General features: G+C 33.9%; 1 protein-coding gene across 3 annotated transcripts in view; it reads left to right on the top strand.

Moving 5' to 3' along the window:
• The window catches only part of LOC126964995 (angiotensin-converting enzyme-like), a 65,286-nt gene that overhangs the window by 9,946 nt on the left and 27,980 nt on the right, over positions 1 to 27,360 (top strand). Inside the window, exon 1 of one of the 3 annotated variants that reach the window (XM_050808389.1) lies at positions 22,075 to 22,239. The exons of the other annotated variants lie outside the window; for them this stretch is intronic. The gene's annotated coding sequence lies outside the window, so the exon portion shown is untranslated. Of the gene's footprint in view, positions 1 to 22,074; positions 22,240 to 27,360 lie in introns of those variants that run through there. 3 annotated transcript variants of the gene reach the window in all.

Here is a 27,360-nt window from a genome sequence, read left to right as displayed (position 1 = left end):
TATCTTCATTCTTTAACCCACATATTTCTAATTGATTTTTTAATAGGCTTTGTTCTATTTGATTACATTTACTCTCCAACACCTCATATTTCAAGTTAATGTTTTTTAAATTATTCTTTAAGTCTATATTTTGGTATTCTAAGGTTTTCATATGTTTTTCGTAGTTGTTTAATTTAACTTATGATGAATACGAGCATGGATGTTTGTTTCCGAGTCATGGATGTTTAAATGTATGTCTATGTAAGTATATTGTTTTAAATATATCATTGTCTTGTAAACCATAACACAGGCTATATATGCTTAACTTGGGGCAAGATAATTTGTGTAAAAAGTGTGTCAATATTATTATTATTATTATAGGTAGTACAATAACATAACATATTGCAGCAACACTAATACTTGGTAAGCGTGATGAAGCTACATCAGTTCGTCAAGGGGCTTTGAAATGGGGAGAAGAACTGGTAAGTAACTCCCAGCCCATCTTTTAAATCACATAACAACTTAGCCTACTTAATATAATATTACATAATTTTACGTGGCCTGCGCAGAACCAGGCATAATTATCCTGTTTATAATCTACTATACTATAGTAAGCCTTCTTTGTCAAAGAAGCCTTCATATATTTCTTGAATTTGTGCTCAGTATTTATTAAACAAGTTCTAAAACATGTTAATTCTTGATAAAGCTGCTAAAAATAAAAATTATTATTGGATTGTGAAAAAATCCAACTAATATTTAATATTAAGTTTTGAAAACATGCTGGGAAATAAAGATCAGTTATTAATAAATATTTAAATAAGTCCTTATTTGTCACATGAATTTTAAGCGGCATCATTGGAAGCAATAGTATAGTATTAAAAGTATCATTGATTGGAAGTGAAAGAATTAAAAACAAGGTTAACGGTCCTTATATATAAGCGAGGGCTCATTCGATTTGATTCCATTGATTTTGAGCAGCTTTATGAAAAATAAATATGTTTTTGAATTTGTTGAATAATAAAATCCACTGACCACAAATTTAAGAAATATATTAAAGCTTCTTTAATTATTATAGTAACATATAGTTTAGATCTCTGACCGTTAGTTAAAGTTAAAGAGTAAGCAGAAAACACGCAAACATGATGTTTTTAGACAAGTTTTGTGGTGAAAGTATAGCATTTCGAGCTATGAACACTACTTAATCCTGTTACACATATCCTTTAGTCTTATTTGTAGGTTGCTAATGCTTGGTGTTGGTTATAGTTAACACTGCCGAGCCTTTTTGAACTACCACTTTTCTTTGAAGTTAAACAAGTTTTTTGGCATGCCGTGACGCATTTTTTTGGTACTTCTCTCAGAAAAGTTATTCTTATAGCTTGTACTTTTTTGTATAGGTTCATTTATTCAGATTAGTAGTGAATAACGAGGATTGTACCTAAGAATATCTGTTTTCCACGCAAGAATTTTGAAAATATTGGCTTTGTTACATGGATGGCGGGCCGGCAGCGGTGAACTCACATCGCTCAAGGTCGCTGGCATTTAGTGTCGCCTTAAAGTTTCATTAAATATAAGTACTTGGACGACTGAGCCTTGCTCGGTTTTTTAAGAAGGTACAAAACTTGAACAAAAAAAACTAATATGACATCTGGATTCGAACTGGGGTCTTCTGCTTTCCGGATCACCCAACGAGTTATTAATAGTCTTCTATATAGTGGCGAAATTTACCTTTGTATTCTTATGTAATTGTAGCATTTCCTCATTAAAACACGCGTAAAACAACATTTTTTAAAATTGAAACCAAGCTAGATCGATTTGTCGCCCCCGAAACTACCTGTATACTAAATATTATGAAAATATTTAGAGTCGTTTCCGAGATTATATATATACAAGAATTGCTCGTTTAAAGGTATAAAATAAAGTCTTCTTTCAGTAAAATGTTATATCTACAATATTGTTTTACTGTTTTCTTTTTCTTTCGATTATTATGATGATGATGAACAATCAATTGCGTCATGGCTTCATAAAACCACAATTGTATTTTATAACAGGGTATTAATTATTGTGATCTAGATCTAGATCGATTTCTCGCCCCCGAAACTACCTGTATACTAAATTTGACAAACAATAACTTTAAGCAACCAGCGGTGAGAGAGGATTTGTAATTAAAAATCACTGGGAAACTAAAAAATCTAGTAAAATATAAAAGTATTATAAATAAATAATATGCATATCGTGAGAATTCACTTTTAAATTTTGTTATTGTTTAACCTTTTATTGGTTTAAATCGTTTATTGTTCTTTATCTTGTGTAATTTATTCAGTAATTATATAGTGTCGGGAGTTCCGGCAGAAGTGAAAACTTGAACGTTGACGTTGTGAATATTTTGGAATGGTTATGGAAAAGTACTAGCATTTATGTAGTTTAATACAATGTTCATTTATTGCGCTATCGTACACAAAAATGGCAGTTTATATAACATAAAAAATTTAACACTTCATAACTATTACAATTATTTTACATTAAAAAGTTTATCTTTAAGAAAAATCAACTTTCATCCAATTTTTTAGAATAGAAATTTAGAATTTTAGATCAGATTACGTGGCCTGACGCAAGATTAACATTTTATTTTAATTAATAATAATAATAATAATAATAATAATAATAATAATAATAATAATAATAATAATAATAATAATAATAATAATAATAATAATAATAATAATAATAATAATAATAATAATAATAATAATAATAATAATAATAATAATAATAATAATAATAATAATAATAATAATAATAATAATAATAATAATAATAATAATAATAATAATAATAATTGTTTAGGCCAAATATGCCTAAAGGGTTTTTATAAATAGTGAAACAGTCACCGCATTAATTAATTAATTTACTAATGAATTAAATATTGTGGGTGCACAAAGAGTTGCACTAATTCCTTCTCTTTCCTACCTGCACCCTATCCCTCCCACTTACGGAGTAGCGCGAGCGCAGCGGATCGATGCGTTCCGCGAGGAGTAATTACTTAGTTAGTATTGAAGGAGTATTGAACTTGTATTGATCAAGTATTGAAATTGTCAACGCGCGCCGTGATAACTCATTAATCGTCTCCTTACGTGTAATCTCGTGATCAAGTGTCTTGTGATCCCTTGTTTCATCATTATCGAATTCGGGAAGGAAGAGTGGCCACTCAAAGAAAACGTCTACAAAATAAAGAGGGAAATTCGCGACCCGGCACGTGGTGGAAGAATAGCTGCTGCTCTGGTAAGTCCCCCTGTCTTATTTCCTTACACCGGCTTCCTAATTAAAATTTTCACCTAGATCCAGCGCATACACATTTTTTGGTCCTTCGAGCCGGATATCTAACTTAAATTTGTTAATTCTGTTAGTCGGCCGCCATATTAAATTGTTAATACTTAATACGTTGGCTGTTTCACTGTTACTTACTTAACATTACATCAATCAGTAGATATCTAATTAGCGATGGCCACTTCTAAATCACAAGAACAAATATTTGACCGTAATTTACGTAGGTTAGAAATTAAAGTAAAGGCCTACTTTACACGTATGCAGGATATGTACGATAGTATTGCGAAGTTGGATACTGCCGATAAAATAGACACATTTTTGTCTAAGGCTAGTACGATCGACATTATTCGATCGGACTTTGTACGTACATTAGACGAACGTAATGAGTTGTTAGCTTCAGAAGTAAACGCTGGTGAGCCAAATTATGCAGCCATGCTCGCTTTTGAAGACCTATATGCGTCTGTTAGATTCAAATACTCGCAGTTGTCATCGCGTCCCAATACGCACAATACCTGTGAAACCAAAATGGCGTTTCACAAGTCAAGCCCAAAATTACCGAGGCTTGAATTAATGTCTTTTAATGGCGAATTAGAAAATTGGCCAATATTTTATGAAACATTCAAGTCAAGTATTCACGAAAATATAGAACTAAATGGCAATGAGAAAATTCAATATTTAATGGGTAAATTAACGGGAAAAGCATTAACTATTTGTCAGGGTTTTATGCCAACGGCTGAAAACTATTCGGTTCTTTGGCAGACATTAATTAATAAATATAACGACAAACGCGTACTGGCTGCATCGTACTTCGATAAGCTGTTAAACTTACCTTCCGTTAACGAAGATTGTTCTAATAGTCTAGATAACTTCATAGATAAATATTCATCTCTAATTAGTTCGTTAAAACAATTAAATTTAGATAATTTGGAAGATTTTATTTTTATTCATTTAGGTTCAAAAAAGGTTGGCTTAAATATTTTGAAATCGTTGAGGTTGAGATAACTCGATGCCTTCGCGAGGGATTCCGCAAGAGGTGGCAAGGTCATCCATAAATATGTCACGCTCAGCAACGGGAGCCGCGGCCGGAAAAAGCGAGCCTTCGTCGGTTATCAATTGACGAACCGTTCGTATTGCGAGGTACGGGCTACAACATAAACCGAATGGTACCCTCGTTACTTGAAACAAGCGAAGCGGCTGATTATTGTTTTCTCGGTATAAAACCATTTGATACGGTCTATCTTCATTTTTCACTAAAATCCTTAAAAACATTTGTTTAATGTCAGCATTGATCGCTATTGGAAACAGTCTAAAATTCAATATAATTTTAAACAAATCATTTTGAAGATTTGGTCCAACATGCAACATATCATTGAGTGACAACCCTGATGATGTCTTCATACTTGCATCGAGTACCACACGTAATTTTGTAGTACTTTTATCAGGTCGCAAGACAACGTGATGTGGTATGACATAATGAGAATTAAACGAATTATTATTTGTGATGGGTGCTAAATAGCCCTTTTCTAAATATTCACTAAATACTCTATGATATTCTGAATGAATATCTACGTTCGATAATAATTTACGCTCTAAAGACAAATACCGACGCGTAGCTGCCTGTAACGAGTTCCCTAATTTACTCGGATCATCCTTGAACGGCAATGCAACAATGTAGCGACCGCAATGATCACGCGCGGTGGTCTCGGAATAAAAATTCTCACATTCTTGTTCTTCCGACGAAAGTATATTCGCTTTAGGTAAGTCCTCCTGTCTTATTTCCTTACACCGGCTTCCTAATTAAAATTTTCACCTAGATCCAGCGCATACATATTTTTTGGTATTGAGTAGCGCGAGCGCAGCGGATCGATGCGTTCCGCGAGGAGTAATTACTTAGTTAGTATTGAAGGAGTATTGAACTTGTATTGATCAAGTATTGAAATTGTCAACGCGCGCCGTGATAACTCATTAATCGTCTCCTTACGTGTAATCTCGTGATCAAGTGTCTTGTGATCCCTTGTTTCATCATTATCGAATTCGGGAAGGAAGAGTGGCCACTCAAAGAAAACGTCTACAAAATAAAGAGGGAAATTCGCGACCCGGCACGTGGTGGAAGAATAGCTGCTGCTCTGGTAAGTCCCCCTGTCTTATTTCCTTACACCGGCTTCCTAATTAAAATTTTCACCTAGATCCAGCGCATACACATTTTTTGGTCACTTCGGCCAGGGATATCTAACTTAAATTTGTTAATTCTGTTAGTCGGCCGCCATATTAAATTGTTAATACTTAATACGTTGGCTGTTTCACTGTTACTTACTTAACATTACATCAATCAGTAGATATCTAATTAGCGATGGCCACTTCTAAATCAAAAGAACAAATATTTGACCGTAATTTACGTAGGTTAGAAATTAAAGTAAAGGCCTACTTTACACGTATGCAGGATATGTACGATAGTATTGCGAAGTTGGATACTGCCGATAAAATAGACACATTTTTGTCTAAGGCTAGTACGATCGACATTATTCGATCGGACTTTGTACGTACATTAGACGAACGTAATGAGTTGTTAGCTTCAGAAGTAAACGCTGGTGAGCCAAATTATGCAGCCATGCTCGCTTTTGAAGACCTATATGCGTCTGTTAGATTCAAATACTCGCAGTTGTCATCGCGTCCCAATACGCACAATACCTGTGAAACCAAAATGGCGTTTCACAAGTCAAGCCCAAAATTACCGAGGCTTGAATTAATGTCTTTTAATGGCGAATTAGAAAATTGGCCAATATTTTATGAAACATTCAAGTCAAGTATTCACGAAAATATAGAACTAAATGACAATGAGAAAATTCAATATTTAATGGGTAAATTAACGGGAAAGGCATTAACTATTTGTCAGGGTTTTATGCCAACGGCTGAAAACTATTCGGTTCTTTGGCAGACATTAATTAATAAATATAACGACAAACGCGTACTGGCTGCATCGTACTTCGATAAGCTGTTAAACTTACCTTCCGTTAACGAAGATTGTTCTAATAGTCTAGATAACTTCATAGATAAATATTCATCTCTAATTAGTTCGTTAAAACAATTAAATTTAGATAATTTGGAAGATTTTATTTTTATTCATTTAGGTTCAAAAAAGGTTGGCTTAAATATTTTGAAATCGTTTGAAATGCATCACGGTACTTCAGTTAAACTTCCATCATGTTCGCAATTTATAGACTTTATTCGTAATCAGTCACATATTTTACAACGAGCTAATAATATTGTAGGTACGAGGCAGTCTAGTTACAAGTCGGTAAAGAATAGTACGTCCTTTTCAACTTCTCGTCCCAATAGTAATAATTATAATAAAATTAGTAAGACTTTTGTTATTAAAGATCAAAACAAATGCTATTGCTGTGGTAATACAGAACATTTTCAGTTGCGGTTTTGTAAGAAATTTAATGCATTATCGCCCACGGAGCGTTTTGATTTTATTAAATTAAATAAAGGCTGTGTCAATTGTCTAAGTAAAGAACACACAGTTCGTCACTGTACTTCTAAATCGACGTGTACGCAATGTTCACGGAGTCATCATTCACTTCTTCATTTTACGTCTGAATTAAATCGCGAACCTCACTCGAAAATACTGAGTGAACGGATAACAAATGCCAGCTTTGCCACTAATGTTAGTTCATCGCAAGCTGCGCATGAGACGGCCGCATCGCCACAATCTATTTCTTTGTGTGCCATTAATCCGAGCGCCGACGTACCGCGCGCACTATCGCCTGGTCATACTATTCTACTCGGTACCGCGCAATGTAACGTTATTGATTGCGCGGGAAATAAAAACACCGTTCGGATTTTAGTGGACAGCGCGTCGCAAAGGGATTTAATTACACTTAATTGTTGTAAGAAATTAAATTTACAACTATTGCCCTCCCCCACAAAATATGTTTATGGAGTAGGTGACTTAACGAATCCTATTGAAGGATATACTAATATTACTTTACGTTCACGTTTGGACGATTCCATTTCTTTTACTATTAAGCCTTTAGTGACTCATCGTATTACCGGCGAGTTACCGTCCGCTTCAATTGATTCCGAACGTCTAGAATATTTAAAAGGCATTCAATTAGCCGATTGTTCTTATTCAGAACCTAGTGATATCGACTTATTAGTTGGGTCCGATTTCTTCGCTCGTATAATACGACCAAATATTATTGCCCGTGGTATGAACGAACCCGTGGCTATCGAAACCTTATTTGGGTTTATTATTTACGGTCAGGCTCCGGTTTTATACCCCGAGACTGATATTCACACTTATTGCACATTAGATTACAATAATTATTTTGAAAAATCCGTTGGTCGTTTTTTCGAATTGGAAGACGTACCTAAAGCGAATATACTTTCGTCGGAAGAACAAGAATGTGAGAATTTTTATTCCGAGACCACCGCGCGTGATCATTGCGGTCGCTACATTGTTGCATTGCCGTTCAAGGATGATCCGAGTAAATTAGGGAACTCGTTACAGGCAGCTACGCGTCGGTATTTGTCTTTAGAGCGTAAATTATTATCGAACGTAGATATTCATTCAGAATATCATAGAGTATTTAGTGAATATTTAGAAAAGGGCTATTTAGCACCCATCACAAATAATAATTCGTTTAATTCTCATTATGTCATACCACATCACGTTGTCTTGCGACCTGATAAAAGTACTACAAAATTACGTGTGGTACTCGATGCAAGTATGAAGACATCATCAGGGTTGTCACTCAATGATATGTTGCATGTTGGACCAAATCTTCAAAATGATTTGTTTAAAATTATATTGAATTTTAGACTGTTTCCAATAGCGATCAATGCTGACATTAAACAAATGTTTTTAAGGATTTTAGTGAAAAATGAAGATAGACCGTATCAAATGGTTTTATACCGAGAAAACAATAATCAGCCGCTTCGCTTGTTTCAAGTAACGAGGGTACCATTCGGTTTATGTTGTAGCCCGTACCTCGCAATACGAACGGTTCGTCAATTGATAACCGACGAAGGCTCGCTTTTTCCGGCCGCGGCTCCCGTTGCTGAGCGTGACATATTTATGGATGACCTTGCCACCTCTTGCGGAATCCCTCGCGAAGGCATCGAGTTATCTCAACAATTAGTTGAGTTGTTCCATGCTGGCGGGTTCGATTTAGTTAAATTTTCTAAAAGCATACCATCCTCCGCTCGGGTCTCGTCTGATGTCGAGTTCAGCCCTGACGATTCGATAAAAATATTAGGCCTACGATGGCTACCGTCTGAAGATGTTTTTGCGTTCACAGTAAACATTCGTGAATGTGAATGCACGAAACGTAATATTTTATCCACTATTGCCCGAATATGGGACTTAATGGGATTGGTGGCCCCAGTCACTCTACTGGGAAAATTAATTATTCAATCATTGTGGAGTGAACACATTGATTGGGATGAAAAGCCACCACAAAAAATAGTTTCTTTGTGGCGCCAAATTGAGTCGGAATTACATGTTCTGGAAACCGTTAAAATTCCGCGTTTTGTAGGATACGACCCACAGTGCGTTGTTAGTGTCTTAGGTTTCGCGGACGCTTCCGAGAAAGCCTATGGTGGAGTCATTTATCTTCATATTTATTTTCCGAATGAAAATAAATTCTTAACTAATTTAATTTGTGCTAAATCTAGAGTAGCTCCTATACGTACCGTTTCATTGGCTAGATTAGAACTTTGCGGTAATTTAATTTTAGCTAAATTAATGCGTTCAGTTATCAAGACATATTCGCAGCGTATAAAAATTAATAATATTTATGCATTCACGGATAGCATGGTAGCTTTAGCATGGATCAATGCACCAGCATCTCGTTGGCATACGTTTGTGGCGAATAGGGTTGCTAAAATTCAAACCCTGTTGTTTCCTAGTAACTTCTATTTTATATCAGGTAAAGAAAATCCTGCCGACTGTTTGTCGCGTGGCCTTACTCCAGCACAACTGGCTGCTCATCCACTGTGGTACCATGGTCCGCGCTTTGCCGATCTGCCTATGTCCCAGTGGCCTATTAGCGAATATAATCAGACTACTGATATTGATGTCCCTGAAAGAAAGCCTACTGTTTTAGTTTCAGTAGATAAGATTGAGCTTCCTCTTATACTTTCTCTTGCATTAAGAGTTTCGTCTTGGAATAAATTAATTAGAATTGTAGTTTATATATTACGGTTTTTGAAGAAATTACCCAAAACCTTTCAAGTTACCCATTTAGATTACGCGGAATTAACAATTATAAAGGAATTGCAACGTTATTACTTTCATGATGAATTCAGTAAAATACAGTGTAATAAAACATTGTCACCTGCCTTTCAAAAATTGAAAGCGTTTGTGCATAATGGTATTTTTCGCGTCGGCGGACGTTTGAGTAATGCCGATTTGCCCTACGATAGTCAACATCCTATATTACTTCCCCCACGTGATCATATTGTAAATTTAATAATAGATCATTATCACCAAAAATATTTGCATACTGGACCTCAATTATTAATGTCAATATTACGTCAAAAATATTGGATATTGTCTGCTCGAAATATTGTTCGTAAACGAGTACAATTATGTAATATTTGTTTTAAATTTAAACCTAAAAATGAATTTCCTGCAATGGCAGATTTGCCTGCAGCCAGAGTACAGGAAGCTAAGGCATTCTTTCACACCGGAGTCGACTATGCGGGTCCCTTACGCGTTATTCCTTATCGTAAGCGTGGTGTTCGTAGTCAGAACATTTGCCTTTTTGTGTGCCTCGTCACTAAAGCGGTGCATATAGAATTGTCGAGCGACTTAAGTACAGAATCATTTTTAAATTCTTTTAAACGTTTTATAGCACGACGTGGCCCCATTAAATTCGTTTATAGTGATTGCGGTACTAATTTTATTGGCGCCAAGTCATACTTGGACGAAATATACAAATTAACGTCATCACAAGAATATAATAATAAGCTAACATCAGAGCTTTCAGGCAATGCAATTGAGTGGAAACTTAATCCACCTGCATCTCCACACTTTGGTGGTATATGGGAAGGTAATATTCGGAGTGTAAAAATGCATTTGCAAAAGGTAGTTGGTCTTCAGCTACTTACTGTAGAAGAAATGAATACCCTCTTAACGCAGATCGAGGCGGTGCTGAATACCAGGCCTCTGTCTGTCCTTAGTTCAGACCCTTCTGAGCCGTTGCCATTAACCCCGGCTCATTTTCTAACTTTAACGCCCTTAAAGTCGTTTCCTTCTGAATCGATTCCTAGAGATGTGAATATTATAGACAGGAAGCGTATGATTGACAGTCTATTGCAGTCATTCTGGAGACGATGGAAGTTAGAGTACTTAAATACATTGCAGTGTCGTAATAAATGGTTGAGCAATACGTCACAAATTAAAGAAGGTACCATTGTATTGTTGTACTCAGATAATAGTCCACCTTTAGATTGGCCTCTGGGTATAATTGAAAAGATATTTCCCGGTAAAGACGGGGTTGTGAGGGTTGTCGATGTACGTACTAAGTCCGGTGTATATCGCCGACCGGTAGTCAAATTATATCCACTTCCATCTCAATAATTACATACAGTCCACTTAGTATTAACATAAAATAATAGTAGCTTAAAATAAAAATTAGATTATTATATTAAATAAGTCAATAGTTATAAGTAACATTGTTGTACAATTAACTTTAATTAACTTTTAACTTAATTAGGTTGGTTGAAAGAACTGGGTTCCATCAAACTGGGGGGCATGTTTAGGCCAAATATGCCTAAAGGGTTTTTATAAATAGTGAAACAGTCACCGCATTAATTAATTAATTTACTAATGAATTAAATATTGTGGGTGCACAAAGAGTTGCACTAATTCCTTCTCTTTCCTACCTGCACCCTATCCCTCCCACTTACGGAGTAGCGCGAGCGCAGCGGATCGATGCGTTCCGCGAGGAGTAATTACTTAGTTAGTATTGAAGGAGTATTGAACTTGTATTGATCAAGTATTGAAATTGTCAACGCGCGCCGTGATAACTCATTAATCGTCTCCTTACGTGTAATCTCGTGATCAAGTGTCTTGTGATCCCTTGTTTCATCATTATCGAATTCGGGAAGGAAGAGTGGCCACTCAAAGAAAACGTCTACAAAATAAAGAGGGAAATTCGCGACCCGGCACGTGGTGGAAGAATAGCTGCTGCTCTGGTAAGTCCCCCTGTCTTATTTCCTTACACCGGCTTCCTAATTAAAATTTTCACCTAGATCCAGCGCATACAATAATAATAATAATAATAATAATAATAATTATTATTATTATTATTTAATTTCAGGCCAATAACGTCCCATAGTTAACATTAATTCTTATTAAACTTAAAATCTAGAAAACCAACATTGTATAGGGGTGTGGTGTCCAAAATATAAAAATTCATAATATTCATTACAAGTCCAATTTATTTTTTGTTATTCTCCATGTGAACAGGTATCCATCGTTTATATATAGGGCTCCTGATATCGTCAGATATAGCCGTGATGATTTTATTATTTGAGCTTTTAACAGTCGGTCTGAAATTAAGATTCTGAAATATAAGAAAATTGTAGTACTTATCTAGTTAAGCGTTCTAATTTCCTTGAATAATGGCTTTTTTTAACATATATAAGATTTACTTGCATAGGACACAAAATACAAGTTTGTAATTAGAGATATTAAATCTTTTGGGATGTAAACTGGAAGAGTGGGGAATTACCATCACAAGTGTCCTTGACTACTAACTGGAAAGCTTCGGTGGAAATAATCTGTAAGATTTATGAACTTTTTTTTTCATAGTTCTTAATGCCACTGCTTGTGGCGGCGACGTGGTGTGGGTCGTTTCCTTCCCTAAAATATGGTCGAGGGAGGCGATGGCTGGTCCATACATCATGCACGGGCGCGGCTTGTGGTGGCTGGATGATCCTCTCACCGGGAAATCTGATTTATGTGTTCTTTATTTCATTTATTTTCTTTATTTTTTTAAATTAAAGTTATTATAAATTGTTTATATAATAACTAATAAAATGCTCGCATAATGCCTTTATTTTATTAATGGTATGTGTGGATTGATACATCTACTGTATTGTACTTTAAGAATGTACTCAATAACTATAACTATGTTTTTACTTATTAGTTTACATTTTTGACTTACTCGTGTAAGGCATTTAGTAATTGACGTTTGTGTGTTTTTGTTGCATCACTTTGCATATATTGTAATTGAAATGATTTGTAAAATAAAATTGAAAATAATAACCTGTAATACAATTCTGTTTTGAAAAGAGCAACCTTAGAGTTTCTTGCTCGTTCTTCTCTAAGGAAATCTGCCTTCCGAACGAGCTGTATGAAAAAATGACATATTTCAAGGGTAATGCTATTTACCTACGAAATATTTTTTTTTTTGTTTATTTGTAGTTTTTATATAAGTTTAGGTAGATTTAGTAAATGTTACCGCTTGTGCTATTTCCCCATATTACGAGTGAACATGTCGAATGCTACACCTTGTTCTAATATTGGTTTTATTGCACAATATTGTTACAGATACTGTTTTCTCTTGAGATTGCGTTCGTGACTACATTGTACGTGCTTCCTCCAGCCTGTTTCACTCTTAACAGTTTCCTTTAATGTCTTTTATTATTGAAAACTTGTTTCTGCTGATCACTTAATAAATTGTTGTCGCTGTTTATTTTGAGTCATCTGCCAGTAATTCCCTTCAAAATTGGTCCCTTTCAAAGTTTATCATAAAGGTTCTCTAATATTGGTTATATACCTACACCTAAAGTCAGCTAGAGCTGTTATTTCAACAGCTTGCCTCGCCACTTCACACAAATTTAGTATTTTTTCTGTGATTGCAACCAACGAAGAGACATCAATGACGATCATGTCATCTCCGATCGACTTGATGGTTTACGACTTTTATCTTGCGTAGAGATGTGGGTTATCTCTGCAGTGAGTGGTAGGCTCCTTTTTTGAATTTGAATTTGTTGTTTTTTTTTCCGATCAAAATTTTTGGGTTTTTCAAGAATCCTGAGTGACACTGCATTGTAATGGCCCTCGGTCGCTCAGAACCATAGTCCATAGCCAGTATAGTGTAACTTTTAAGTTAAACTATACTGGCGAATATACCAACAAAGCACGCAAGAGTAAAAAAAATCTCTAACTTATCTCAGTGTCTCTACAGCAAGATAGAGAAGGAAAGAGAATTTACTTTTTAACCGACTTCAAAAAGGAGGAGGTTTTTTATGTATGTCTTTAGTCGATTCGGAATATATCCCATTTACATACACTGGCCTGCAAAAGTAAGTATCACACTTTTCAAATTAATTTTTTTTTCTTAACTATAGAAGGTAGAGATTTAAGATTAAAAACGTTTTGTTGCAAATTTTATAGGCTTAGAAACTAAAATTATACATTAGTAACATTTTTAACTTAAAAAAGATAAAACAATGAAAATAGACATTTTTAGTATAGTGTAAAAAAATTCAACTAAAATGTATTACATGTTATTTAATTTTTAATAACTGGTATTGCCTCCTCGAGCTCTGATTACAGCTTCGAGCCGGTTTGGCATACTGAACACTAGGTTTTGGAGCCGATGTTGGGGAATATTCTCCCATTCTTCTACCAGGGCCTGCTTTAGTGCTCTGAGGGTAGTAGGTGGTGGTCTGCGATTTCTGACTAGCCTCCCAAGCTCATCCCAGGCGTGTTCAATCGGGTTGAGATCAGGACTTCTTGATGGCCAAGCCATCACGCTGATACCGACCTCCTGAATATACTCTTGTACGATATGAGCCGTGTGTGGCCGGGCATTATCATCGCATCGATCCATCACCTATATTTGCTAAATACGGCCCTGCATACTCATTGAGAATCTCTTGAGCATATCTTTGCCCAGTGAGGGTGCCATTTTCTATGGCTACTAGCTCTGTGCGACCTTCTGAAGATATGCCAGCCCATACATGTACACTGCCTCCACCGTATTGGACTCTTTCTGAGATGCAGGCTTGAAGTTATCGCTCACCAGGTCGCCTGTAAACACTTCGCCTTCCATCAGAAGTGTAAAGGGAGAATCGAGACTCATCTACAAACAAAATTCTTGACCATTCTTTTTCATCCCACTGCATGTGTGGGCGTATCGCAGTCTCGCTACTCGATGCTGTCTCTCGAGTTTTGGGCCACTCGCTGGTCTTCGGGGTTTCAAATTTGCTTCAGCAAGTCTTCTTCTCACTGTACTGTCACTAATGTAGTCCCTCCGGGTCTGAAGTAGCTGTTGCTGGACTTCAACTGCATTTTGGTGGCGATTTCTTAACACAGTGGAAATAATATAACGATCTTCTCGGGCACTGGTACACCTGGGTCTGCCATTACAAGGTCTCCTCAGATGGTGTCCAGTCTCTTCGTACCTTCGCTTTACCTTCTGGACCGTTCGTACCGTCACACCCACCATTCTTGCAGTGCGACGCATAATGATGCCTAGTTCCAGAAAAGCCATGATCCTAGCACATTCTTCAACTGAAAGAGGCATGATAAATAAATGTTATGTGCTTTTTAGCATAAATTTTTAAAACAAGACCCATCGATCTTGAAAAAAATTTAAAACAGAAAGAAAAATGTAAATGGTAAAATTGTAATTCGGAAACGTCCACTTTGAAAAAGGAATGGTTTTGTTTTTGAAGTTTTTTTTCTGCCAATTCTTAAAAGAAGGTTACCGACTATAAAGTTTTGATGTACAAAATTAAATTCTCTTTGGAGTCCTTTTTATTTCGAAAGTATATCTTGTGAACTTAAAACGTTATCCCAATTTTAAAAGTGTGATACTTACTTTTGAAGGCCAGTGTAGTTTGGCCCAGTAGTTTTCATTTTATGAACATTTTTTATGAAAATTTTATAAAATACGTGGATGATATAATTGTTTTTTGTGTACGGATTTTTTTGGGGTTTTTAATTCAGGTTGATGTTATATTAATATTATTTACCTTTAATATTAATAAAAACTATTATTTATATGTGCTACATATAATAGCTTTGAAGTAGGTGCCAAGCCAAATGTAATAGCAGGTACCTACACTGGCCACGCGTGACCTTGAGCGGGATAGCTTCGTCTAGAACAAAACAACTCAAACGGACAGACACGCGTGGCCAGACAACCTTAATAATTACAGTAAGTATGCTGTTTGTAATATTGAGTTTTATTTTGTTTAGGCCTCTACTTTAATGTAAGAATCTACTTTTAATGTAACCCATTTAGATTGGCAAGTCGTAAACAGTCAGGCACGCTTGGAATAAGCTCATTATTGAGTATGAAGAAGTTTTCTTGCGTATCGCAAAGTTTGCGACCCCGTACCATCATTGTATGACCATTTACTAATTCTTTTATAAGTTTACGTTAACAAAAAAATGTTCACCCTTCTTTGGCCTTACAAAGCAAAAATCCTTAAATTTTTTTATTCCTCGTGCTATTCTACGTTTGTAGAAACAACAATATTGTAAAAATCTTGCAAAGATGGTCTTGACAATAAATAATTAAATAACGAATATGGCTCTACTGGCTTGAACCCTTTTCTGATCCTAATAATAGACGAAGAAACGAAAAAAAAAAAATAACGAGTGTCGCAAACGTCAGAAAATTTTAGCGACCTACTTCTCGCATCTTCGCATCTTAAAATTTCACTCTCATCATTTTTATCATAACGCGCCTAAAGAATTATAACTACAAAAATCATTTTCATTTACTATTTTAAATAATTATCTAGCTAATGCACACAAAGACAATTCAAAATTGGTCACGCACAGAACAGTAAAAACTAGTTTTTTCTGTTCCGTCGTCACGTATTACCGGTCTGTCAAGTCGTATACACGAGTCTTCACGCTATTCCAAAGAATAATATGTAATAGTACAAGTAGCTCTGCACAGAACACAACCAGAGATTGACAGCGGTCATTTAGACGGCTTTCAATACGAGGACGTAATTTTTACAACAATGGATGGTTCGCGTGTCAATCAAGTCCAATTTAATTGAGTCTGTCGCATAGAAACATTAAGTATAAAGAGATTTAATGACAGTCACGCCACAAATACTTCAAATCCCAATGGATTTAATAATAAAATGGATTATATCATTATCTCTTACTTTATTATGTAGATCTGTAGTTTTTCTGTATTTTTTATTTTCAATATTTGTGGTAAAATACTTAATATTTTCTTTATATTGTTTTCTGTCAGTCTATATGACCTCGTATGAAGAGAACGGCTGCGCCAAATTGATGAAATCTGGTAGTTATTAATTCATTAAATTTTACCTCACATGATAAACATAGATAATCAAAAAAAGTCGTTGTAACTGAGAGAGTATTAAAGTGAGGCATGTGTTATTAACCCTCGATAATTTATACATCTAGATAGAGTCTCTGGCTGTTAGAAAACCGAAAAAAACAGGCCGGGAATATTACTTTAGTGAGCGTGACAAGCTACACTCGCAGTTCGTCCGCTGCATTTTTTTTTATGTTTTTGTTTCATTTCCAAAATGAGTTCCGACCAAGTGCATCCATTTTTTTGTATTTATTTTATGTTCTACCAATGTAACATCCCGATGAACCGGTCTTTTTATATCAGTTGTATATAACACAAAGTATTTTCTTACGTCTACTCCATTACAAATAAGCCAAATAGAATTACTGCTAGCTACGAATAATACGTCTTCATTGATTGAAAGCTAATAAATTATGCGACAATTTGGAATTAACCTCCTTGACTGACGAACAAACTGATAAGCTACGCCTCTTATCTGTCTATAAAACATGCGCAGAGTACGCGGTTTTAGTGTACGTGAATTGCTCAAAATAGAGGTTAGTTCTAAACTCATTTTCTTTCGACACCTGTCATAGTCTATCTAGACGCATAAATGATGATTTAAGTTAATAACTTTTAATCTACTTATGTTCACCAGAATTCCTGTAGGAGTAGTTAAATTTAGTCACCACCATCGAATATTTAAATGTTATCAACTAGCTATATCAATTTGACTGTAGTATTTCTACTCAACGACTTCTGTCTCTTATTACTTACATTTTCATAATCATTACTAGAATTATTCACGTGTATTGATATAATGGAAATATCGAGAGCAAAATCAAAATATTTGCAAGCTTCAATAATCTCAACAAAATCGGAAGAATTATTTTCTTTACCGAAACAGCTCCATCTCTTATCAATATGATGAACTAATGACAACTTCAAATAATGAGAAGTAAACCAGAAAAGTCGAATTAGTACCACTAAGTCACAATAGATGGCGCTATATCAAAATTTATGTTAAAGATATTTTTACCATATAATTTGCAACTGGTTGCTTAAAATATTTTAAAAGAAACCACTTAATTATTTTTTAAACTTATTATTACCAGAAGCATGATCACAAGCGTCTGGATTTAAAAAAAATCTAAAGCATGCAAATTTAACTTTAAAGTTAACTAAGTACCGATCTACATTGTCTAACTTCAACACACACTACAAATAATCTTACCAACTATTCTTAACTTAATGAATACTTTTAACATTTATAAAGTTTGCATCGAGCTTTTATAACAACTTGTCTACAAAGGCATAGTACAATGACCTTTTGAGGACATTAACCTTCCTTGGCATTCGTAATAATACCCTAAAAAGTATATTAAACTATCTTCTTAACAAAAACTTTTTCCGTTATATTATTCATACCTCACTATTTATATATATTTCGTTGTTAACTAGCTCATTTTTGTGAATGAATAAAATTTTATTTCAGTTTATATGTATATAGCAGTAGCAATGAGAGCCTGGAGAAATTGATCGTAGTTGGGAACACAAATGGCAAGCAAGCCCGAGGCCGATCTCCTACCAGATGGACTGACCAAATAAAAGACTGCAGGTCCCCGAGGTTTAGCTCCGTCATCAGGACCACGATAGACAGAAGCTAATGGCAATAAATAGTTTAATCCAAGTGTGGACCACTTGTTGATGACCACGATCCTCAGTCATGAGGGAATGACTAGAGACATAGCAGTTTAATTAATTTACGGATCTCCATTACAAAACAGCACAATATTTTCATCAATATTTATATTATTATTACCTGTAAGACTCTAACACACTCTTCTTTCAAAACACACACTCACACAAACATATCAGACACGCACACTCATACATGCTCTGCCAGATCACTGCTAAGATAATAAATAAATATGTACGCGTTTAAACACATGGATAATTGTTACTTATAAACTTGGTTTAAAGTTATATAATATCAAGTTTATTTGTAAGGCCGTTAAGGCTTAGTAGATTATATAGAGGATAATTAGGCGAGGTTCTTAGCGGCACCCCCCACATAGCTAATACACAATATATCGACTCTTAAAACTCATACAAAATTTTCGTAGTAAAGTTTAAGTGTCCCAAAAAGAATAGGAATCGTTTTTATATAATACTAGTGCTATATTAATAATAGTTAAAAAAGGAGAAAATAATTTTCAATAATTTTAAAGTAGGAATGGTGAGACTAAAAAAATGTATCTAATATATATAATATTCTCATGTCGCGGTGTTTGTAGTTAAACTCCTTCGAAACGGCTTGACCGATTCTCATGAAATTTTGAGTGCATATTGGGTAGGTCTGAGAATCGTACAACATCTATTTTTCATCCCCCTAAATGTTAAGGGTGGTACACGCCAATATTTTTTTTATTTTCAAAAATACATACAACTTCAAATTTTCACCCATCTACGTTCAACAGTTACTTTTGTATCTCGATTTTATTATCGGCAATACAACGTTTGCTGGGTCAGCTAGTTTTACTATAAAAAACCTTTTATTATATAAAGATTTTGTTACATTAAAACATACATACCAAGTTAATAAAAGTAGGACACACTGTTTAAGTTATTGTATTGTGATCGGTCTTTGATGAGTTTGCGGAGTGTCAATTCAATATGACTTGTTAAATTGTATGAAAATCACGTTCTCGGGTACCGTTGTAGTCATACATGGATGCCAAGCTAGTAAAAGTGCGTTAGTCAAAGTCAAATAAACTATATTCGATTAGGCTTAAGTTAAGCGCTTTTGAATCAAGTTCAAATTCAAATATCTATATTGGTACCAAAGGTACATGATTCAGACCTTCTTTTAGGTGACAAACCTGACCTGTGTTAGAAGATCCCGCTCTTCTATATCTATAATCATTAAGTAGGTGCCTACTTAACACTAACAAGGTGATGGTGTGTGTGTGACGATGTGTGTATTTGTGTGAGTAAGTCTGTATGTGAATGTGTATAGTATCGTCACTATCAATATTTCTTTTAAACTACTGAATCTATCACATGTTCGGAAAAAGTAGAGCTCGTGAGAAGAACACACAAATAAACTCAACGGCCACTCTTTTCTATCAATAGAGTATTTTACAATGGCTGTAATATGTAAACAAATTAGTTTGTAAGGTGCCGCATCCAATATATATTTTTTTATTACATAAATTGATTCATCAAAACTACTAAATAATTAACTGTATGAATATAAATTTTCGTATATTAGATGCATCAACCTTTAGAGCTTGAATTCATTGTTTGTGTAAGGATGCTTCGTGAACATGATGGTCGTGATTACTGTCATAATTAGTAATTGCATCCAACAAATACACTGTTTTTTTAACTATAACAGGTTGACCGGGCCCCACAAGCAGCCTAAGTTAAAAATTATTAACCAAACTGTAAGTGTCGTGGGTTCCACTAAAAAGATTGTAACCTCATGAAGTCACTCGGATTTTTAATATTAGCAGGATTAGCAAATGTTATTTATAAAAGCACTTAATCAGTTAAGTTTTATGTTCTTTTTATATTTAACGCCACGAAAAGAAACGAAAAGGTGAAGAGAAGAAGTAAGTAAGTAAGAAGCAAGAACCTAAGTGGCAAATAAACACCAGTGGCCCCGGCTAGATTTTGGGTACCACAACGGCGCTTATTTCTGCCGAGAAACAGTAATGTGTAATCATTATTGTGTTTCGGTCTGAAGGGCGCCGTAGCCAGTGAAATTACTGGGCAAATGAGACTTAACATCTTATGTTTCAAGGTGACGAGTGTAATTGTAGTGCCGCTCAGATTTTTTGGGGTTGTTCAAGCATCCTGAGTGGCACTGCATTGGAATGGGCAGGGCGGATCAATTACCATCAGCTGAACGTCCTGCTCATCTTGTCCCTTATATAAGAAAACATAATAATATCATTTTTTTTTTTCAAAATATACAATTGAGATGAACTTCATAATAAAATAATCGTAATCTATTCTGAACTTACGCATATCAATCAATTTTAATATCTTAGGTTAAAATTAAAACCTTTTAGTATAAATATAATAACTAAACACAATTTGTATAAACAAATGAGAATCTGTCCGTCTGTCCCTATGTATGCCTATCTTTAAAACGACGCAATGAATTTTGATGTAATTTTTTATAGATAGAGTGATTCTAGAGGAAGTTTCATATGTATAAAAAATGCATAATATAGTAGAGAAACACAGATCATTTTAGAGGTTTCTAATATGATGTCTTCAATACACACATAATTTTACACTTACATTGCAAACGCTGGCTGAACTCTACGAGATAGATCAATAGTTATTTGTTCAACAAGTGAGCAAAGTTATTTTTTGCCGCGAGTGCTGTTTTTAAATGACGAATTGGCAAAGTAGTCTAGAAATTAATGATTCTTAGAATCATATGTATATTATATAGACTACTGAAGGAGTGAGCGATTTAAAGGCACGAGACAAAAAAAAATTTGCTCTCGTGTGAAACATACAAATTTTCACCTCGACTAGCGAGAAAAGTGTTATAGGTTATAGTAAGAGAAACAATTAAGATAATATTTAACATTGTTTACTATAAATATCAAATACTCGTAAAAAAATCAAAAGTAAAAATTTAAAAAACTAAATTTCGATAAGCAACATATAAATTTTTGCGACAATGAGATAATACGCTAGGCTAAAATGAATTTCGGAACGCACCGGATCGCATTGTTTATTTTTTTAACGCGGAGTAATTTCCCGGATGTACGGTCACGTGGGGTTCGAAATTTAAATCACTTTGCCTCACGCTCGCACGAAAAACTCTTTTTTCACGTAGCAATAGCGCCTTTTTAGTGCTGGAGATGTGAAAAATAATTTACTACAATATTGTACATCTTAAAAAGGTCTACAAAATGACCTCTCTTAGGGATAACCCACAATAAGCATTTTTTATTCTTTACTTTTTACGAGAAATAATGGATTATTTACGAAGCAATTTTAAGTAATACAGCATTAATATGTATTCAAATAAGTACCTTTAATACATTGTTCATTTAATATAGATTAAAAGGGTTCCTTGTATGTACAGCATGTAATTTCAAACGAAAACTTTCGAAGATAATACAGATTTAAAATGCATGTTGATACATAAAGAACGGCATCACTTGGAAATTAACATCGAACGAAGTCTGTTCGGGCAGCTTGTAATTATAATATAAAAAGTGCTTGTCATACACGACGGTATTTGTAAGCTTAAAAAACAAACAATACCTTTAGAGGCGTCGTTGAAAAAGTAAACATGGCAAAAATTTCTAATTGCTTTTACAATATCAGGCTACATAAAAACGAGCCTTATAGGCGTTTTGTGCGGTTATAGCAATGATGAGGTTCGCTCGAAGATGTTTTAAAGAGGCTTATGGAGTGGTCAGTTGTGCATCACAGAGTATGTGGCAAGTTGGCAATTGGTGGTGACTCGTGAGGTAAGCGTTCAGTCATCGTCCGGCAATACAAGCCGGCGTATGGCCGTACTTCACGGTCTGCACAAAAATTCAACAATAAAACTTTATTTTACTTCACTATCATCAAATAAACTTGGGTGAGTTCTTTGTTTATTACACATAAATCACTTAATTGATAACCAATACTTCAATATATTATATTGTAGCTTTTTTTACTGACTCTACATTTTAATACACTTATTTGTAATGTCATGCCCGACATAATAGAAGTGTATTGCTTAAAAGTGTAGCATATGTATATGTTTCTTTAGTAATTGAAATTTAATGATGTTATTGTTATGTGAAACATTGAAGTGTAACAATCATTATTGTGTTTTCTCATTAAATCATTAGTTTATTTTGATATTCGAATTCTTTCATTCTTGGTGCTCAGGGCTGTCAACTTTTTTTGTCAGAAGTAGAGTATCTTTCAGCGAGGATAAAAATGAGTACATACAGATCATAAAAAAAGGAATCATGGATTTAATTTTTTTTAATATCTATAAATATTTTTTGAATTTATAAAATTTTGCCCTGACTTCATTCTGAATAGATGAAATTTTATGGTTTCGGATGTTATCAACCAGTGTATTCAGTGCAAATATATTTTTGAGTTATAATAATGTGTATTGCTGGAATGTGCGAAAATCTCGGTATATGTTAAAAGTATTTAAGTGTACTCCATTACTGTTATAGATTATAGAATACATATACCTGAAATAGAGTACAAAAATCTATTTTTAAATGACTTCGAAAAGGAGGAGGTTCTCAATTCATTTGCTAAATTTTTTATGTATGTACACCGATTACGCTCAGACTTATGATCCAATTTTCGTGATTGTTCTTTAGTTTGATGCGGAACGTTTGCCATTTGGTCCAATTGGCATAGTTTGGACAATGTTTGGCATTTTTATGTATATTTTTGTTTACGTGAATTATATTATTATTCTTTGTGTACTGGTTTTTCAGGAGTTTTCAAATAGTTCGATCATATATTATTATTATTAACCTGTTTGCCGATATATAATTCATAGCTCACAAAAGTTTTTCACTATATTTTAGTGTCTCACAAGAAAGTGAAATAGCTACTTTAAAAAATTACTAGTTAATATATAACAATAAAATGCAATGAAATCTTACCCCCTTATTCATAATAGTCTGCTAACTTAAATCATTGCTAATTCTCACTCTGTCTTCATCTATTGACCAAAGTGAGAATGAAAAATAACACTCTGTAGCAGCCGTTTTTAGTTAGCGGTCCATTATGAATAAGGGGGTTATAGTTTACCTGATTAATTACACTAAAAGGTAAGAAATAAAAAAAAACTCTCAGTAAAGTATAAAATAACTTAATAGAAAAAACCCTATCAATGGGTAACACATACAAATAATAGTATTTTATTAAAATTAAAGGTAAATTGCATAAAAGTGTACTAAATTAATAGGTACTCTATTAAGTTTTTATTTACTTTTGAGTTTTTTAAGTCGGTTTTTTTATTGAGTACGGTTGGCAACCCTTACCCAAAATATTAAAAATAAATTCAAAATGGCATGTTATATTTTCTAGGCATGTTGGATTCGCTAAAAATATGTGAAATTTTTAGTTACTCGCTTAGAAAAATGTTTCATGTGAAGTGATAAAATGTAGATATGACCTACATAAATCATTTTTTGTGCCCATAAACCTTTTCTTGTAATGGAGTTTATTAAAAAATATTTTCTCTTCTTTTATTGTATTTTGGTTTAAGCTGATTGATGGATTACCAATACTCTAAACAAATATGACAACAAAAAAAAAACTCGTTTTCAAACATATATATTTTCTTCTGTTTTACAGGAACCTTATCACCTACCTAGATAGTATTTTAATCATTTTCTTTCAAGATAAGATAAAAACTGCAGTAGACCGCTTAGTATGATTGTTCGTTATAGAAATAAATTCATGTTTGTTAGGATTTTGAGACGTAGGAACGAAGTTAAGCGATACTTTATTTTTTTTTAATTTTTGTTTATATAAAGAGTTTGAATCTAATCACCCATAGTTAACATATATCCAATTGTTTCTATACAACTTGTAGGATGGTAATTGTATGATCTTTTCAACGGGACCTCTGCTTCATGTTGTCAAAATTTAAAGTTGTCTTATATATTTATATAATTGTTAATACAGTGCTCGAATAATCATCATCAGCCGGAAGACGTTCACTGCTGGACAAAGGCCTCCCCCAAAGATTTCCACGACGATCGATCCTGCGCTGCCCTCATCCAACGTATTCCGGCGATCTTGACCAGATCGTCGGTCCATCTTGTGGGGGTCTACCAACACTGCGACTTCCGGTACATAGTCGCCATTCGAGGACTTTACTGCCTCAACGGCCATCTGTCCGTCGAACTATGTGCCCTGCCCACTGCTACTTCAGTTTCGCAATCATTTGGGCTATATCGGTGACTTTGGTTCTCTTATTACATTAAATACCTTTATTTATTTTCAGTATGTGGATTGATGCATCTATGATTCCATAACTCTTATGGTTTTTCTTAAATTAATTAACATTTAATTTTAACATACTCGTGTAGTCATGACGATTGAGTATTTTTGTTACGTTACTTTAAATAGATTGTAATTAAAACAAATTTTAATACAATCAAGCTATAAATGTTCAAAGTAATTTCTTTGACTAACCCGAGTGTTATACATTTAAATAAAATACTTTTTAAGTTATTAAAACGCGTGTAATTGTAACTTTGTTTATTCATTAGATTTTTGCGTAAAAGTACATTTTTATTATTATTTTAGGTAACGTTTGAAGACCTTTCCAGATCTCGTTTTCAGGGGGGTTAACTAAATTACACGGGTTTTAATACTTTAAAAAGTGTTTTATTTAAATACAAATATTCATTTTGAAAAGTGGCAGAGGGTTTTTAGCAACTCCTTTTAATTACGACTGCACCTTTGCCGAAATTATTGTAAGTGGGAAAAAACTTTTGACATTCATAAGCGTCATTTAATGGACCAGAATGAATAAAGAGATTTTGATTTGACTTGATTTATTTGATGTTAGTTAAAACTTGACTGTATTTAAACTACTTTAAAAAAATTACGAATAACGCGAGCGAATAAAGTATGCATTAAATGAAAAACCAAACATTCTTTATCTAAGATTCAAAAACAGATTTGCGATTGTCTATAATATATACTTTTGTGTTGATTGTTAACAGCTCATAATTAGGCAGTTTCATGTAGTATGTGTGTTACCAGTGGGAGGCTCCTTTCCGAAGAATGCCGGCTAGATTTTGGGTACTACAACGGCACCTATTTCTGCCGTGAAACAGTAATGCGTAAACATTATTGTGTTTCGGTCTGAAGTGCGCCGTAGCTAGTGAAATTACTCGGCAAATGAGACTTAACATCTTATGTCTCAAGGTGACGAGCGCAATTATAGTGCCGCTCAGAATTTTTGAGGTTTTTCAAGAATACAGAGCGGCACTGCATTGTAATGCCCAGGGCGTATATTGATACGGTGATTGCACCATCAGGTGAACGTCCTGCTCGTGTCGTCCCTTATTTCCATTAATATAACATTAAATTTATTTCTACGCAATTTATATTAAGCTAGTTCTTATTGGATTAAAAGCAATTAGTTGTAAGTATCTCACGGCCACAATCCAGTGATTGTTTTAATTAGTGACTATCAACGTGAACTATGAATGAATTAAAACAATTTATTGTACGCTTTACAATTATTTATTTATTGAATTACTCATGAATTATAGGTGTTATTCAAATAAAATAAAACTCAAATAATGTATTAAACCATTTCAAATTATAAAAGGCATTTATTTTCTCAAAATTGATTCCATTAGAATTATTCTTTTTGATGTCATTTCTAATATACTTGATACTACTACCGCTTCGGAAATAAATGGCGCACTGAGAGAGAAGAAGCGGCACAAGAAACTCCCAGCATTCTTTTTTTGCGCTCTTTTTAATCAAATGTACAATATTGTACTATTGTCATTGCTATTGATATAAAATAATCCTAATCTAGTCGCTTGCTGTCCGATCACTTAGATATTCAGTTGTGGAGTAGTAGGATTTACCACAGAGCCATTTTTTAATAAAACATTTCAGTCTATTTATTGATAATAATAACAGAATAAGTTACAAGCAATCCCTTAAGTCTAGTGTTGTAATAATGAAAATCACCTATAAGAGCAAAAAGGTGATAATTTTTGTGAACGTATATAAAATTTTCATGCACAGACATAACATTTATTTATTTAAATTTTTCATTGCGAGACTGTCTATAACCAAGCTGATATATAGCACGAACAGCTCTCTTTTGCAGAGAAAACACTATACTATACATAAACACTAAATATCATTAAGATCTTAATAGGCAAGTAAGATGTCCATGAACCTGGCAATGTTATACATGATTATAGCCGTCATCGGTCAAGAAAGAAAATATAATTGTGAATGAAAATAAAAATAATCAAGATTAATTTTATGCTAACATTTATCGAGACACAAGAAAATATTTAAATAATTTTTTATTTTGCGCTAGAAAATCGATGCAGAGTTCCAAAATATGCCCAAATCGACTATTTTAAATATATGTTATAGGACATTACGATTGTGTTATTAGGAGCGGTCCTTCCGAGATTACTCTTCCTTATTCTTGGCCTGTCTTGGAACCGAGTTTTCATGCTTATATTTCGTGATAATTTTGCACGCAAAAAGACCAAGTAACGTATAAATTGATATGTTGTAAATAACTTTATTGAAGTACAAAATATGCATAAAAAAGTTAGCTTGAAAATTATTAATATAACATATTATGAATATGAAAGGTAAAGGTGTATTAAATAAAATTTTTAGATTTTTTATACTTTTCAGTTTTTGAAGTTGGTTTTTCTAAACGTAGTTTTTTTTTATTTCCTACTTTTTAGTGTCAGTTAATAATTATAATATATAATCAAACTGAATGAAAACTCCTAAAATAGCCGTACACAAAAAACAATTATATCATCGAGGTAAACAAAAATGTTCATAAAATAAAAACTAGTTTTCCAAACTATGTAAAATTTTTATTGCACCAAATGGCATCCATTCTGCATCGAACTATCGGATCATAAATCTCAGAGTAATCGGTGTACATACATAAAAAAATACCGATCGAATTGATAACCTCCTCCTTTTTGAAGTCGGTTAAATC

This window comes from Leptidea sinapis, chromosome 6 (assembly GCF_905404315.1).
Source record: "Leptidea sinapis chromosome 6, ilLepSina1.1, whole genome shotgun sequence".
Lineage (NCBI taxonomy): Eukaryota > Metazoa > Arthropoda > Insecta > Lepidoptera > Pieridae > Leptidea > Leptidea sinapis.
Note: the sequence above shows the minus strand (reverse complement) of the source record. Positions and strands in the feature narration are given on the sequence as shown.